Here is a 15,290-nt window from a genome sequence, read left to right as displayed (position 1 = left end):
TTTGGCTACATTTCCAGAAGATTAGGGTCCATAGCAGGACAGCAAGGCATAGCAACAGGAACAGGAAACTGAGAGCTCACATCTTGAGCCACAAGAATGAAGCAGAGAGAGTAAACTGACTGTGGTGAAGACATAAATCTCAAAGCCAGCACCAGTGATGTCCTTCCTCCATGTAGGCTATACCCCAACCTCCCCAGACAGCAGTACCAACTGGAGACCAAGTATTCCAATGCCCAAGATTATGGAGGACATTTCTTATTAGAACCACCAGACCCTCCAACAAGTTTCCACTTGCTCACTACAGGACTTAGAGTCTTACCTGTCTTATATCAGTGAAATTGATTTTCATGTCTTAATTATGCATATTTTGTTTAAAGGTATTATCTTATTTACAGTTTTACACACTTATATGTATACATTGTAAATAAGATACAGTTCGCAAGTTTGCATACTGACTGCTCTTGCCTCCCAACTCCCTATCAATCCATCCAGTATTCTCTCTACCCACAGATTTCTCTTATCTATTCATTTTATTTTGTGACCCATAGGATTAGCTAATGTCAAGAGTATGATTGTGGGTTTGGAGCTGTTAGAACCCAGTGAGATTATCAGAGCATACAAAAATAGATAAACTGAGCCTTCCTCTCCCAGAATCTACTGATAGCCAATAGTTGAAAGGTAAGTGATAGGATCTCATGAGCTCCTCTACCTTCCTTTACTGGTCATAGGTAAATCCAGTCTCATGAGAGCCAAGTGAAAGTAATTACAGTTAATGTAAGTTCATGATCCCAACTGTTGTATGAAATCTGGGGATTCCAGACATTTTAGCTCATGTTCCCAATCTATATACTTGCTCATTCCCTTAACCTTAGAGGGTGTGGTAGAACTGACTTTTTTAGAGCTGGATACATGCCCATCAGTTAGCATCTGCATGTCAGGCAGAGATGAATCTTTGCATTCACCACTATCCATTGTAAGAAGAGGCTTCTCGATTAAGGCTGGGAACTGCTTGTGCCTGCTGGTATAAGCACAGATGTTTAGAAGGCTGTTTGGTTAATCAACAGAAAGAAGTATGTTCCCACACTTAGGTTGTTAGATAGCCTTACAGGACTGGGCACCGATCTCCTGTGACCTACGATGTGGATCCTGAGTCCATTAAGAGAGTAGTTGGCTACCACAACAGCAGTGACAATTCTACTGCACCAGTGGGCATCCAAATACTGTTTTATATTCCTTTTACACCAGTTAAACTTCCCCCTCTCATACTCTCACTCTAGAGTCTCCCCTCCCTTCCCTCACCACCTGACCTTTCCACCCACAGTATTTTCCTTTTTCAGGTTTTTTTTTTTTAACTATGTCACTATCTCCTTCCCTTAAGATAACTCCCTCCCCTGTTTTCTGGTTTGCACAGTTCTCCATGTCAGACACCATTGCAATGAGTTGACATCGGGATCTTCATATGAGAGAGAACATGTGGTATTTGTCCATTGATTCCTGGGGTACCTCACTTGGACTAATTTTTCCATCAATTTCACTACTAATATATCTCTGTACAATTGAGTATCCATTCATTATTTATGTGTACCATATGTTCATTATCCATTCAATGACTCTTAGGTATCTAAGCTGCTTCCATTTCCTATTTATTGTGAATGGGGAAACAATGAAAACAAATATATAAGTATCCTTGTCGTAGAATAGAGAGTCCTTTGGGTATATGTCCAAGAGTGATATAGTTGAGTCATATGGTAGTTGTATTTTCAGATTTTTGAGAACCCTCTAAACTGATTTCCTAGAGGCCACAGTATAGAAAGTTGGCCAAAAACAGTGCATAAAGGTTCCTCTTTTCTCTATTTCTGTGCTAGTATTTGTTGGTGGTGGTATTCTTGATAATAGCCATTCTGCTTATAGCAGTGAGGTGGAATCTTCAAGTGGTTTTAATCTGCATTTTCCTAACAGCTAAGGGTGTTGAACACTTTTTAAAGCATTTCCTAGCCATTTGAGTTTCTTCCTTGGATAATTCTATGTATCATTTTATACATAGTCATTATTATATAACTAAATAATGACGTTAGTCATTTATTTTCTTGATGTTTTATTCTTTGAGTTCTTTGTAGGATCTGGAGTTAGGAAAGAAATGTTCTTCCATTGTGGATTGCCTGTTTGTGTAATTTATTTCTTTGTTGTAGGGAAGCTTTTTTAATTTCTCAAGATCTCATTTGTTGATTTTGTGTCTTTATTTTCTTATTCTGTTGAAGTTTACTCTCTAATATTTTCTCTAGAAGTTTTAGAGTATCAGATCTTATGTTGATGATTTGATCCATTTACAATTGAAGTTTTACAAGTAAAGAGAAGGTGATCTAGCTCCATTCTTCCATTCTTCTGTGTGATAATGTTCATTATTTGCACTGTCACTTGTTGAAAATTTTATGTATGTTTTTGTTTATCTCTTTTATTTCCTGAGGGGGTTGTTTGCTTGTAGACACAAAGTCTTATATTGTAGCCCATGCTAGCCTTGTAACTCATTACAGTTATCCTACTTTTGTTTACTAAGTGATGTCATTACAGGCATAAGTTACTATGCCTAGTATGATACAATTGTTCATCAACACATTAGTTCAGTCTTTTCCAAAATTGGGGTTTAACTTATTATTTTTGTTTTTATAATATTTCAATCACATAATATTGCATTAAAGCACTATTTATAATGAACAAAAAAATTTTCAAATAACAATGAACAATAGAAATGAATTATATACTTGCAAAATTAATATTATATACAATTAAACTATAACTGTATGAAGAAGCTTGGTGGAATCTCATAAACATAATTTTAAGAGAATATAAGCAGAGGAAAGCATTAGAATATAAGCAGAAGAAAGCATTCTAGAGTTTATTCACTAACAGAGAACATAAACATAAGGGTGGCCTTGGAGTAGTAAGAATGGAGGGAGTTTCTGGTGGGATTCTGGTGTGGCCCAGATCTGAGCTTTGGGACACTAACCTGTACGTTTCAGACCTGAACCAACTTTCCCTCATGTGACTGTTGAGAAGACAATCCAAGTTCACTGGTTCTCAGCTTGGCTGAATCTAGTGATACAGAATACTCATGAACACCATCAACATGACTTGAAATTATTAATCACTGTAGTAAAGAACAACAGAAGATGAGGACTAATCACCAGCCAGTTCCTAAGGTCTCAGAGCACTCAGGACACAGTAAAATATCTCTATCTTCTTGTACTCTATTTGAAGGACTGTGGTGATATTTAAGTTGTGCTGAAATGTGATTTTATTTGCATGTTAATAAATAAAGTTCGTCTGGAGATCAGAGGTCATAGCTAGCCATAAACAGAAGTCAGGTAGTGGTAGCACAAGCCCTTAATCTGATCACATGGCAGGCAGAATCTCTGTGTGATCAAGGACACAGCCAAGCATGGTGACACACACCTTTAATCCCAATACCAACCATAGAGACCTGGAGGTCTGTATAGACAGGCAGTGATGAGGAAGTGATGTTGCTGGCCTTAGATCCAATGAGAAGGCAATAAAAGTGCAGGTTAGACAAGAAGAAGCTCTCTCTTGGGAAGCTACGGTGTGGTGGTAAGCTAAGGTTAGTCAGTGGCTCTTGGCTATTTCTCTGATCTCTTTGGCTATCACCCCTGTATTTAGCTCTGTGTTTCTTATTTAATAAGAATGTTTAGAAATTCATCTACAAAGGACAGCTGCAATTGACACATCCTTAAAGTCATCTCTCATGAATCTTACACGTGGCCTTAAATGACATCCAGTTTCTAAAAGAGACAGGAATAAAGTGTAGGCTGTTGAAATCAGTTCCTTATTATCTTATTATAAGATTTATTCTAAATACAACTTGTAATCTGTTATTGTAACTGTGAGTAAGAGATGGAAAAGCTAGATCAATCCAAGAGCACGTCTCATACATATACATATACATATACATATACATATACATATACATATACATATACATATACAGGCAGATGTGTTGCAACTGTAGGTACATCCTACAGATCAATATTGCATACATACCTCATTATGAATTGTATAAATAAAAGGATAAGGATGTAGTTCAGTTAATAGAGTATTTGGCTAGCATGAAAAAAGACCTGGCTTTGGTCTCTCACCAAAGAAATCACGAGTGACAGTGCATGCCTGTAATACTAGCAATTGGGTGGTGGGGATGAGGGGATCAGAAGTACAATGCCATCCTCAGATGCAGTTCACAGCCATATTGGGCTACATTAGATTCTGCCTTCTGCCTAAAAAAATAAAATGCAGAGAGAGAGAGAGAGAGACAGACAGACAGACAGACAGAGACAGAGACAGAGACAGAGACAGAGAGACATTTTCTGTATGTCTACCTGCAGATTATGGGAACTTTTGCTTTGTAAACTCAGAACAGTGTTAAGTCAGTCTCTCTCCCTCTTCTTCTCCATCTCCTTCCTCCTGATGCTGCTACTGACACTTTCTTCTCCCTCTTCTTCCAACTCGTTTCAACAATTATCACAAAATACTATTATTGCCTTTTTAAGGTTTTTTTGTATACTGGTAACATTTGAAAAGTCAATATTAGTACTTATGCTATACTTACTCTGTTACATGTATATAAAATGTACAAAATGTTGTGGAATATTATTTTAAGATGTGTTATATTTGTTAATATTTGTGGAACATTTGTTTAAGTGTTCAAAGATATGCTGCATTCCTTTATTTTGCATTTGTTTAACTCTGTGAACCTGTGTTACTGTGCCTGTCTAAAACACCTGATGAGTCTAATAAAGAACTGAATGGCTAATAATGAGGCATGAGGAATGATAGGGAGGGCTGGCAGGCAAAGAGAATAAATATAAGGAGCAATCTGGGAAGAGAGATCAAAGAATGAGAAAAGGAGGAAGAGAGGAGGATTTTGGGGGCCAGCCACCTAGCTACATATACAACCAGCAAGCTACAGAGTAAGAAGTGCAGAAGATATATAGAAGAAGGGAAAGGTAAAAGCCCAGAGGCAAAAGAGAGGATAATTAAAGTTAAGAAAAGCTGGTTAGAAACAAAACAAACAAAGACTGGGCATTTATAAATGAGAATAAGTCTCTGTGTGTATTTATTTGGGAGCTGAGTGGCAGGACCCCCAAAAAGCCAAAGAGTAAAAAAATTAAAACAACCAACTACAACAAATAGATATATGCGTGCATAACATGCAATATTTTAAGTAAGATCCTTACTATAGTCAGAAGCAAGTGATTTCCTTCTTGAAGATGAGTTCACTCTTCTCGTTTATCAATTTCTGATTCAAATCTGTAAGTGAAATTAAAGTGCTTATGTTATGAAAGGCACTATAACTAAAACGATGTCTCCACTTTCCACAGATTCATTTCTAGATGTGATTTTCAAGTGTTTTAGTGAAAGATAACTGATGATCATCTCATGTCTTTAACTTGAGCAAATAATGAATTATGCTTCAAAGATCATTTGAAGATATTGTTCAGTTCAGCACCGGAGTCTTTTCATGTAGGTGCGATGGAAAGGCAACTAACGACAGAGCACTATTGTCACACGAGAAACCAACTGGTTTTAGTAGTCTCTTTCAATGTGTATAATTATGGGATGCACTCTGAAATGCAAATGTAGAACCATTTAAAAGTCAACACTACATTTTTCCATGTCAGATTAATTCACATTTCATATGTGGAATTGTTTCTCTAAAAAAAAAAAAAAAAAAAAATTAAAAAGCAGCATACTGATAGCATGTCCTTCTGAAGTTGAAAAATTACTTTCCTGTAACTACAGTCATCATCTACAGTGTCGGAGAGATGTGCCCTTGAGATGGTCTTTCAAACTGGAGGTGTGTCCTTATTATTAATAAATTTTAGAAAATTCACTTGCTTGGTCCTGCGGATCCTCCCTGCCTGTCAGAAGTAGAGATAGCATTTGATTTAATGATTTTGTAACCTCTTGCTATCATTATAAAATATTTTCTCAAGGGCTGAAAACTAGAGAGAGTTTCTCTTTTGCCAGCAGTAAGATTCTTCTGAGGGCGAGCTGGCAGGGGGAGTAAGTTGGCAGAGTACCCCAGGTACTTTAAGATTAGGATGTATTATTTTGCAACTTAATCCTGGCACTTGTCATCATCAATTAATCCTTGGGAACACAGACATTTTTCTTAAATGGAAAACACAGTTGTTTACCACTGCTGAAGCAAGTCTTGCAATTATAAATCTAATTACTAAGGAAAAAATAATGGACAAAATCTACAAATGAAGTTCTTCAACAGCTTATTGTCAGTAAGCATTTGGACTGCCATAAATACTAATGCATGCTCATGGCATTATATTTTAAATACTAGTAGTAAAACATTTCATGAAATGATATCCTCCAGGTAATTTTTATATTTAAGCATCATAAAGGTATGACTTTAATCAATTAAACAAAGATGTTTCTGTAATTTAAGAATACAATGAGGAAACCTACATGTTTGCTCGACTATAATTACTAACAAAAAATTATTTCTATCAGTTTTTTCCTCTTATTTGTTTGTTTTATGAAAAAAAATATAGTCTTGTCCTACTTAAGTAATTTGTCTACTTTGAGGATAACTGGCCCTTAATATCTGATGTTAATTCTAAGGGACATTGCTCATAGGTTAAGCAGTTTCTTAGAGTGGTATCTATTACTTTTGAAAGCTTTGTAAATAAAATTTATTTTATATTAGATATATTCATGTACTATAAATCCAGCTGAGACATCAGAAATTCAGATCATTTTGAAAAATAAATTTTGGTATTGTGATTTTACTGGTTAGCATAAGCCTCCTCCCCAGATTCTTTATGTCCTTATCTTTGCCATTAGAAAATTCAAAGAATTCAATTTCAGAAGCTAAGTTAGCTCAAGTTTTTTTAATCTTAATGTTGAGAGATGTGTTCAAGGGTTTCAGTGTGGATCATAACTAAAACAAAGTTTTAAATAATGACAAGTTTAGGTTAAGATGTCTTTGTTAATGGCTTTGAGGTAGAAAATCTTGGAAAACAATTTAAAGTTTAGAAAGGCACATAGTAGAGTGAGGAACTCATTGAGGTCAAGGATTAAGAACAAAGCAGCTAATTATTATTAGCTGATACACCTTTCTTGCTAGGATGGGTTGGTGATCAAAGAGTGATGATTAATCCCTTGTACCCATTTCTGCCCTCAGCTTCCTGATATAAAAATCTGTTGATGAGTGGGTATGTACCCTGAGGGTTTAAAATAGAGCTAACTGGTTTTTTTCATATATAAATGTGAAGATTTATGATTCTTTGAAGATTTCTTGTGAGGTTACCTTTTGAGACAAATAGTAAAATAATTGGTCCTTTCTTTGTAATCACAAAATGCAGCCTGCCAGTAAACGAATTGACTGAGAAAAAATACAAAGAAGAGCAGAGAGATGACACACAGGGGACTCAGTAAATAAACTATGGTGGCTTACCCATCCATGTGGTGCCTGTGGCCAAGCCGGGATCTGGAGTTCTCCTTTCTCCTCCTGTGAGCACCTCTACACCTTTTTCTCCCTCACCAGAGTCACATGAGAATACTGGGGCTTCATCTGTGGTGACTGGACAAACCCATGCTGGATGATTCTCTCTGATCCCACTTGCTCTGGATCTGGGAGGAGAGAACATCACTAGTTTTTTTTTTTTTTTTCTGGGCTGAAATCGGCCCTTGGTTTACTAGTTCCAGGATTTCTATGAGCCAGGACCCTCTACATGCTGAATCCACCCTTTCCCAAAACTCTTCTCTCCACAAAAGTCACGATAACGGGTATAAAAACCAAGTTGTCCAGGAGAAATACATACTAGCATTTGGCAGTCCTGGAGAGGGAATTTGGGTTTTTGAATACTGTTGTTAGTTAGAAAAAGGAAGAGATGGAGGGGTAAAAGGAAGAGGGAATTTTTAAAATTTTATTTATTTATTTACTTTACACCCCAGCCACAGTTTCCCCTCCCTCCTCTTCTCCAAGTCCTGCCTCTCCAACTCCCCTTTGTTCCCACATTCCAATCTACTCCTTATCTGTTTCTGTTTAAAAAAGGACAGGTCTCCTGTGAATATCAGCAAAACATGGCATATCAAGTTACAGTAAGACCAAGCACCTCCCCATGTATTAATGCTGGGCAAGGTGACCCAGAAAGAGGAGTAGGGTCCCAAAGGCCCATAGTCAGAGACAGCCCCTCTTCCCACTGTTAAGAGTTTCACAAGAGGACTAAACTACACAACTGTCACATATATGCAAATGGCCTAGGTCAGTCCCATGCAGGCTCCCTGGTTATCACTTTAGTCTCTGTGAGCCCGAATGAGCCCAGGTTAGTTGATTCTGTGAGTTTTCTTGTGGTGCCCTTGACTCCTCTGGTTTCTCCAATCCTTTATCCCTGTCTTCTGCATGATTCTCCAAGCTCCATCTAATATTTGGGTGTAGGTCTGGATCTTTTTCCATCAGTTGCTGGATGAAGTCTCTCTGGTGACAACTGGGCTAGGTGCCAGTCCATAAGTATAGCATAATTAGAATTCATTACACTGATATTTTTTCCCCTCCAGTCCTGTTAGGTTATATCCTAATTCTCTGGGTCATCCAGCCTGTGGGTGCTAGTGCTTCAGGCAATGTCAAGGGTGAGATTACTCTCCTGGCATGGGTTTTAGGCAAGAGTGGTCATTGGTTGACCATTCCTTCAGACAGGTAATGAGATTAAATCGAAGACCCGGCATAAATCCATGTACATATGGACACCTGGTTTTTTGACAAAGAAGCCAAAATTATACAATAAAAAATGAAAACATCTTCAACAAATGGTGCTGTTCTAACTAGATGTCAGCATGTAGAAGAATACCCAAAACTGAAGTCCAAGTGGATCAAAGATTTCAACCTAAATCCAGATCCACTGAACCTGGTAGAAGAGACAGTGGGAAATACCCTGAAACACATTGACACAGGAGATAACTTCCTTAGCAGGACATCAATAGTGCAGATACAAAGATTAACACTTAGTAAAAGGGACCTCTTGAAACAGAGAATTCTATAAGCTATAAGACAATGTCAATAGGGCAAAACAGGAGCCTAGAGAATGGGAAAAGATCTTCACCATATCCAAAAGAGGGATGATCTCCAAAATATATAAAGAACTAAAGAAACTAGACATCAACAAACCAAGTAATCCGATTTTAAAACAGTGTACAGATCTAAACAGAGAATTCTCAACAGAAGAATCTCAAATGGCACAGAAACACTTAAGGAGAGGTTTAACATCCTTAGCCATCAAGGAAATGCAAATCAAAATGACTCTGAGATTCTATTTTACACCTGTCAGAATGGCTAAGATAAAAAACACACGTGACAGCTCATGTTGGAGAGGCTGTGGATGAGGGCAACACTCCTCCGTTGCTGGTGGGAGTGTAAATTTGTTCAGCCACTTTGGAAATCAGTGTGGTGGTTTCACAGAAAATTGGGAATAATCTACCAAAAGACTCATTTATATCAGTCTTGGGCATATACCTAAAGGATGCTCAATCATACCACAAAGACAGTTGCTCAGCTATGTTCATAGCAGCTTTATTCATAATGTCCAGAACCTGTAAACAACCTAGATGTACCTCAACCAAGGAATGGGTAAAGAAAGTATGGTGCATTTACACAATGAAATATTAGTCAAGTGTTAAAACAATGATATCAGAAAGTTTGAAGGCAAGTGGATGGGACTAGAAAAATAATCATACTGAATAAGGTAACTCAGACCCAGAAAGACAAACATGGTATGCATTCACTCATAAGAGGATATTATCTGTAAAATAAAAGATAACTGCTACAATCCACAGACCCAGAGAGACCAGGCAACAAGTAGGGTTCAAGGGGGGATGCTAGTATCTCACTGGGAAGAAGAAATAGGAACGATTTAATGAGTGGACTGCAGTCATCTGGGAATTGGAACATGACTAAGTTTTGGGGAGGGATGGAGGAGGAGAGTACTGAAAAAGACTGCTGGGAAGGGGATGCATTTCAGGATAAGAACAAGACACAAGGGAATCTCTCAGGAACCTATGAGGATGATCCCAGCTAAGACTCCTAGCAATAGCAGATATGTGGCCTGAATGGGCCATCTCCTGTGACCAGGCAAGATGTAGGGAGTGGGAAATCAACCTAGCCACATAACCTTCAATACACAGTTTGTCCTGCCTATGGGATGTGTTGGGGTGAGGGAGGTGTAAAGAAGAGGGGCTTTGAAATGAAAAGTTCAGTTGTCTAACTTGATTATCAGACATTGCATACATGTAATTATTACAGGTGCCATATACATTTGTACAATATATATGTCAATTAAAAAAAGTAATTAACATTTTTTTCAAAGAGTGGCATTCCATTCTGTCTTCATATCCTCACAGGTTGTCTAAAAGATTATTTATTATATTTATTTCCTCTTATATTTCATTTCAATTAGTCATTAATATATAATTTGTGGCATACATTTTTCTTCTGCTTAGTACATATCCAAGAAAAGTAACCATGTAAGACCTTAAGAGATGCATAAATTATGTTCACAGCAGCTTTATTCAGATGAGAATGGTGACAACCAGAGTGCTGTGGATGTAGACAGCAGCCTTATTCATATTAACTCTATTGACAGCATTTAAGAATATACTTCTATCAAAGAATGAACACTGTGATAGAGACATGGAGATAAGTATGCAGCCACTATATCTCTCTCCTAGAGGCATCCAGGATATGATAAGAGAATGGAGTCAACCTACCTTCATATTTCACACATTTTCTCTATTAATACATGTCCCTCCACAGGAGTTTTCCCCGCTTTATTTTGTTGAATGTTTTCCTGAGGAAGTGCACAAATTAGGAATTTAAAATGGATAGACCAATAATTACTTAAACCCATACACATTTCCAGTTTTTACGTCCCTTTTTTGCTAAGATTCGCCCATAATTAGCCATCACTCTATTTCCTGTCAGTAGTATTGCTTTTGCTTATTCTTTAACTTTGTTTGTGTGGAGTCACAAGACACTAATGTCTTGCTTATTACTATGTCTGTGTGAGTTAAATTGTATCACCGGTGAGCTTTGATTTTCATTGCTGAATAGTGAGCAGTTTCACATACATACTGAAAGCTGGTTGTTACTCACAGCAGGAAGCATTTAGGATAGTCCGCATTGTGGTTTTGGTGTCAGTACCATAAAGCATTTTCTTCTTCAGCTTGCTCCTTCAGAAGATAAGAAGACCCTGTGTTTCAGAAGCAGACCTAGTCAGATAGATAGATAGATAGATAGATAGATAGATAGATAGATAGATAGATAGATAGATAGACAGATAGATAGAGATAGAGATATATATTGGAATATTGTATCCAAAACATTACCTGTTTACACCCCACATCATTCCACACAATGTAATGCACTTATAAAAACTCAAAAACATACCTCTTCCTCTTTCTCAGAGAGAATGTTTGTATCTTTCTCCTTATTGAGCAGCTAAGGAAAGAAACTGTTTTTACCACATCTAGCGCCCAACTGTATCAACAAGCAAAATCATCATTTGTCCACTTTAAAGTTAGTTCCACATGACTTATATACACATAGGGTACACAATAGTTGGCACCAAGTACTCATACGTATTATTTAACTTGGTTCTTAGAAAAGCCCCAAAGCAGAAGCACTATTATGCCCATTTCTGTGCAAAATACTTCAAAGGTAAAGTTAGGCAAAGCACATTCTTCTGAGAGAGAAATTAATAGTCTCTTGCTAAGTGTACATTATAAACATAAAAATTAAATTCAAAGCATTATAAGAACCTTAATAGCACTATACAATTTTATATGCAGGAGAATAATAAATGTTAAAAAAAGATCATTATTATTCATAGATTTTTTTATAAGCAACTTTACATGGGTTATCAAAAGGACTGTACATCAAAAGTAAAGCTTGAAGGGAGAAGAATTTATCAAGGAGAACTCGGGAGAGTGGAATGGAGGCCTTTTCAACAGAGGACGATACCACAGGATGATGATAACTGTGAAACACTGCAATATACAAAGTTCCATGTCATAAATCATCCCACAGCCATGTGACTATTTAAGAACAAAGCTTGGGCCCACAAGATAACTCAGTGGGTAAAGATGCCTACTGCCAAGCCTAAATTCTATGTCTGGGGCCTACATGGTAGAAGGAGACAGCTGACTCCCTCAGGTGGTCCTCTGACCTCCATGTACATTCCACATATGTGCACATATAGATATATGCATGCAAATAAATAAAATGTAAAGAGAAATCTTAGGGTAAACTTCAGTGCTCTTAATGCAGAATCTTTCTACCCTGCTAAGTGATCAAGCACTGATGAAAGTGCATTGATCTTCCCAAATGAAATAATATCTAATAAATTGCCAGAGGAAGCCATTGATAGTGTTCTTAATTTTAATACTAATTTTAAGAAGAAATATTTCTGAACTGAAAATTCACAGCAGTTATAAATACAGCAATAACAAACCAAATAACAAAATGAATTTAAAATGGAAGTGCCTTAATTCAAACCAGATTTCATTCAAGTTTAATGGCCTTCATGACTTTTCTGGAAGCTGCGATAGCCTAGCATATACAATTTTTCTTTGGTTGGCAATTGATGTTTTCAACCTTATTTATCTGCTAATTACAAAAGGAAACCCAGTTTCCATATTGTCGTGTGGTAAGTTAGAAGGCGATGGTGAAGGTTGAACAATTCGTAATTATGTTCATTATATTAACATAAGATTCAATCTGAATTATTGTAAGTATGTATATATAAGTAATCTTTGAGAAGAAGTCTGTTCAGTGGCTGGGTTCCTTTGTTACTTTCCTCAGAATGGCGAGAGATTATTGAATCTTTGATAGTGTCAATGATTCCATTCTGGTTGTTAGAGCCATGTTTATATTTTTAGTTGGTAACACCTTCTGTCATATTTTTGGGCCATGTTGATATTTTTAGTTGGTAACACTTTCTGTTATATTTTTAAAGTTGAAAACAGGGACTACCAGACAGATTTTAACAAAAGTACTCATGTGGTGTTACCCTATAAGGAGGCAACAATGCCCCTACCAGACACCAGAGGCTGACAAAAAGCTCAATAATAATAAACTGTTGCTTGGGGTGGGTAGCTGTCCAATAAAAGCCCATAGACATTGTATGTCATTGTCCTGGTTAAGGCCCTATTGCTTAAAACATCACATATTTGAGTCATAGAACATGACTGGTACTGATCTAGAAGCTTCATTCCTACTTGCTAGGCTTCACAGTGATTGAAGGTGTTTTGCAAACTATTGGAGAAGAAAGACAATCATTAATCACACACAGCTATGAACTGTGCAACATTTAATAATGACTGGACTAGAAAGACATGCCCACTGGTACAATAGTGGCATAAGCATCATGGGAGGAAGCAACCATTTCATGATTATTTTTAACATCTGTTCTAAAAGATTAAAAACTTATACCAGTATTGGAATAAGAATCTCTCCCTAGATGGGTCATGGGCTGTAGAGAAGAAGCTATTACTATTATTCTGCTAAATGAACATAGTATTAAACTGAGTTCTAATGATTTCTTGTTATAGCCATGGGTGTATGAGAAACTTCTACTTGCAGTAGATGTGATTAACACAGAGATCCATAACTGGCTAAGGAGCACAGAAAGATTGCAGAATGCTCAGCCTTAAGGAAACCATATATACCACACATCTTCCAAGGCAAAGGTATCATTGGGGAAAGGGAAGTGGAAAGAATATAAGAGCCAGAAGAAGTGGACGACTACAAGGAAACAATGTCTTCTGGACACAGCATAGCAGCTGACATACAAACTAATAGAAATTTTGTGACAGAATGCACAATATCTGTGGGGACCCAAGACAGACTCAATCCCATCACAGAGATGAGTGGGGGACACAAAATCTCACCATTAGTCATAGAGACATTGGGAATTATTAGCTGCTGGGAGAGGAAGAGAGCGTTTTCTCTAAGAGAGTAGGTCCAAGCAAATTAACAAGGCTCCAGTGTAAGATCACACATCCAAATATATCTGGTAAGCACTCACTTGTTTTGATGGGATAAAAAACAAAAGGACACAAATTTGAGTGAAAAGGAAAATGGGAGTCCATATGAATCTCCAGTTAAGTATCACCACTGTCTGGATCCAGGTTTCTGTGTCTTAAACTGTGAGTGGAAACAACTTTCCAGTAGCTGACTTGTGGCATAATAACTATGGACACATCCTATAAATAACCCCATGAAGGAAGATGTTGTAGCTGAAGAAAATGATGGCATTCCCTTCCGTAGTTTCTCTTTCATTATTTGTGTGCATAAAAATAGCAGTAAAGTCCTTTTCTCCTTTCTTTTGAAGATCCAGTGCATCCCAGCCAAAAGACTGCTACTGGAACTGAATTTCTAACCCACTGGTTTTTTTTTCATTGTTGTTTGTTTGTTTGTGGCTGACAAAGAAACAAATGTGAAAGCACTAGATTGGCAAATTGCAGTTAGTTGTTGGACCCTTTTAATCTGGCTAAAGTTCTAGGAGGCCTTTGAAATTTATGACTCATTAACCTTTGTATCAAGGATGTATTTTTTGATGTATAACTAAGTCACTATTGTGTAAGGAATGGTCAGGTCTCTCTAGAGACCTATCTATCATTGCTTGATGGATATAATAATGAATCTATCATGACTCATCTACTCTACTGTGGCTGAATGTTAATAATACCCTAAGGAACAAATCCATCCAAGCATCTGGACAAGAAGGAATAGATCCTATAGGGGGTGTGTGTGTGTGTGTGTGTGTGTGTGTGTGTGTGTGTGTGTGTGTGTGTGTTGACATTTTGTGCTTCCATCAAGCAAGAATGCATAGTTTACTATAAGATAGTGTGTCACAGATGATAGCTGAAACACAAGTCTCTGAAAAGCATTCAAATGAGACATTCATTAAGGGTGAATCTCACTAAGACAGTCTTCTCTTGTTTCAACTCATACAGTTCACTTTCTGGTTTTAAATAAAATTGTTCTGGAGTAGAGTCAATGACAGAGTGAAAAGTTATGACATATAACACCTATGATCATTAATACCATAAATACTGTCTGATCCTTTACCCCTATCTCCCTCAAAAAATTGGCTCCATCTTCATTCTAGTAAGATTCATGGACAATAATTTCATTCCCTTGAGTTTTTTATAGAACAAACTGATAATAGGAGCTAAACTATTAGAAATTATATTTTTCTTGCATTTCTAAG

This window comes from Peromyscus maniculatus, chromosome 1 (genome assembly GCF_049852395.1).
Source record: "Peromyscus maniculatus bairdii isolate BWxNUB_F1_BW_parent chromosome 1, HU_Pman_BW_mat_3.1, whole genome shotgun sequence".
In the NCBI taxonomy this organism is placed as follows: Eukaryota; Metazoa; Chordata; class Mammalia; order Rodentia; family Cricetidae; genus Peromyscus; species Peromyscus maniculatus.
The sequence above is the reverse complement of the archived record's forward strand: the minus strand, read 5'-3'. Positions refer to the sequence as shown.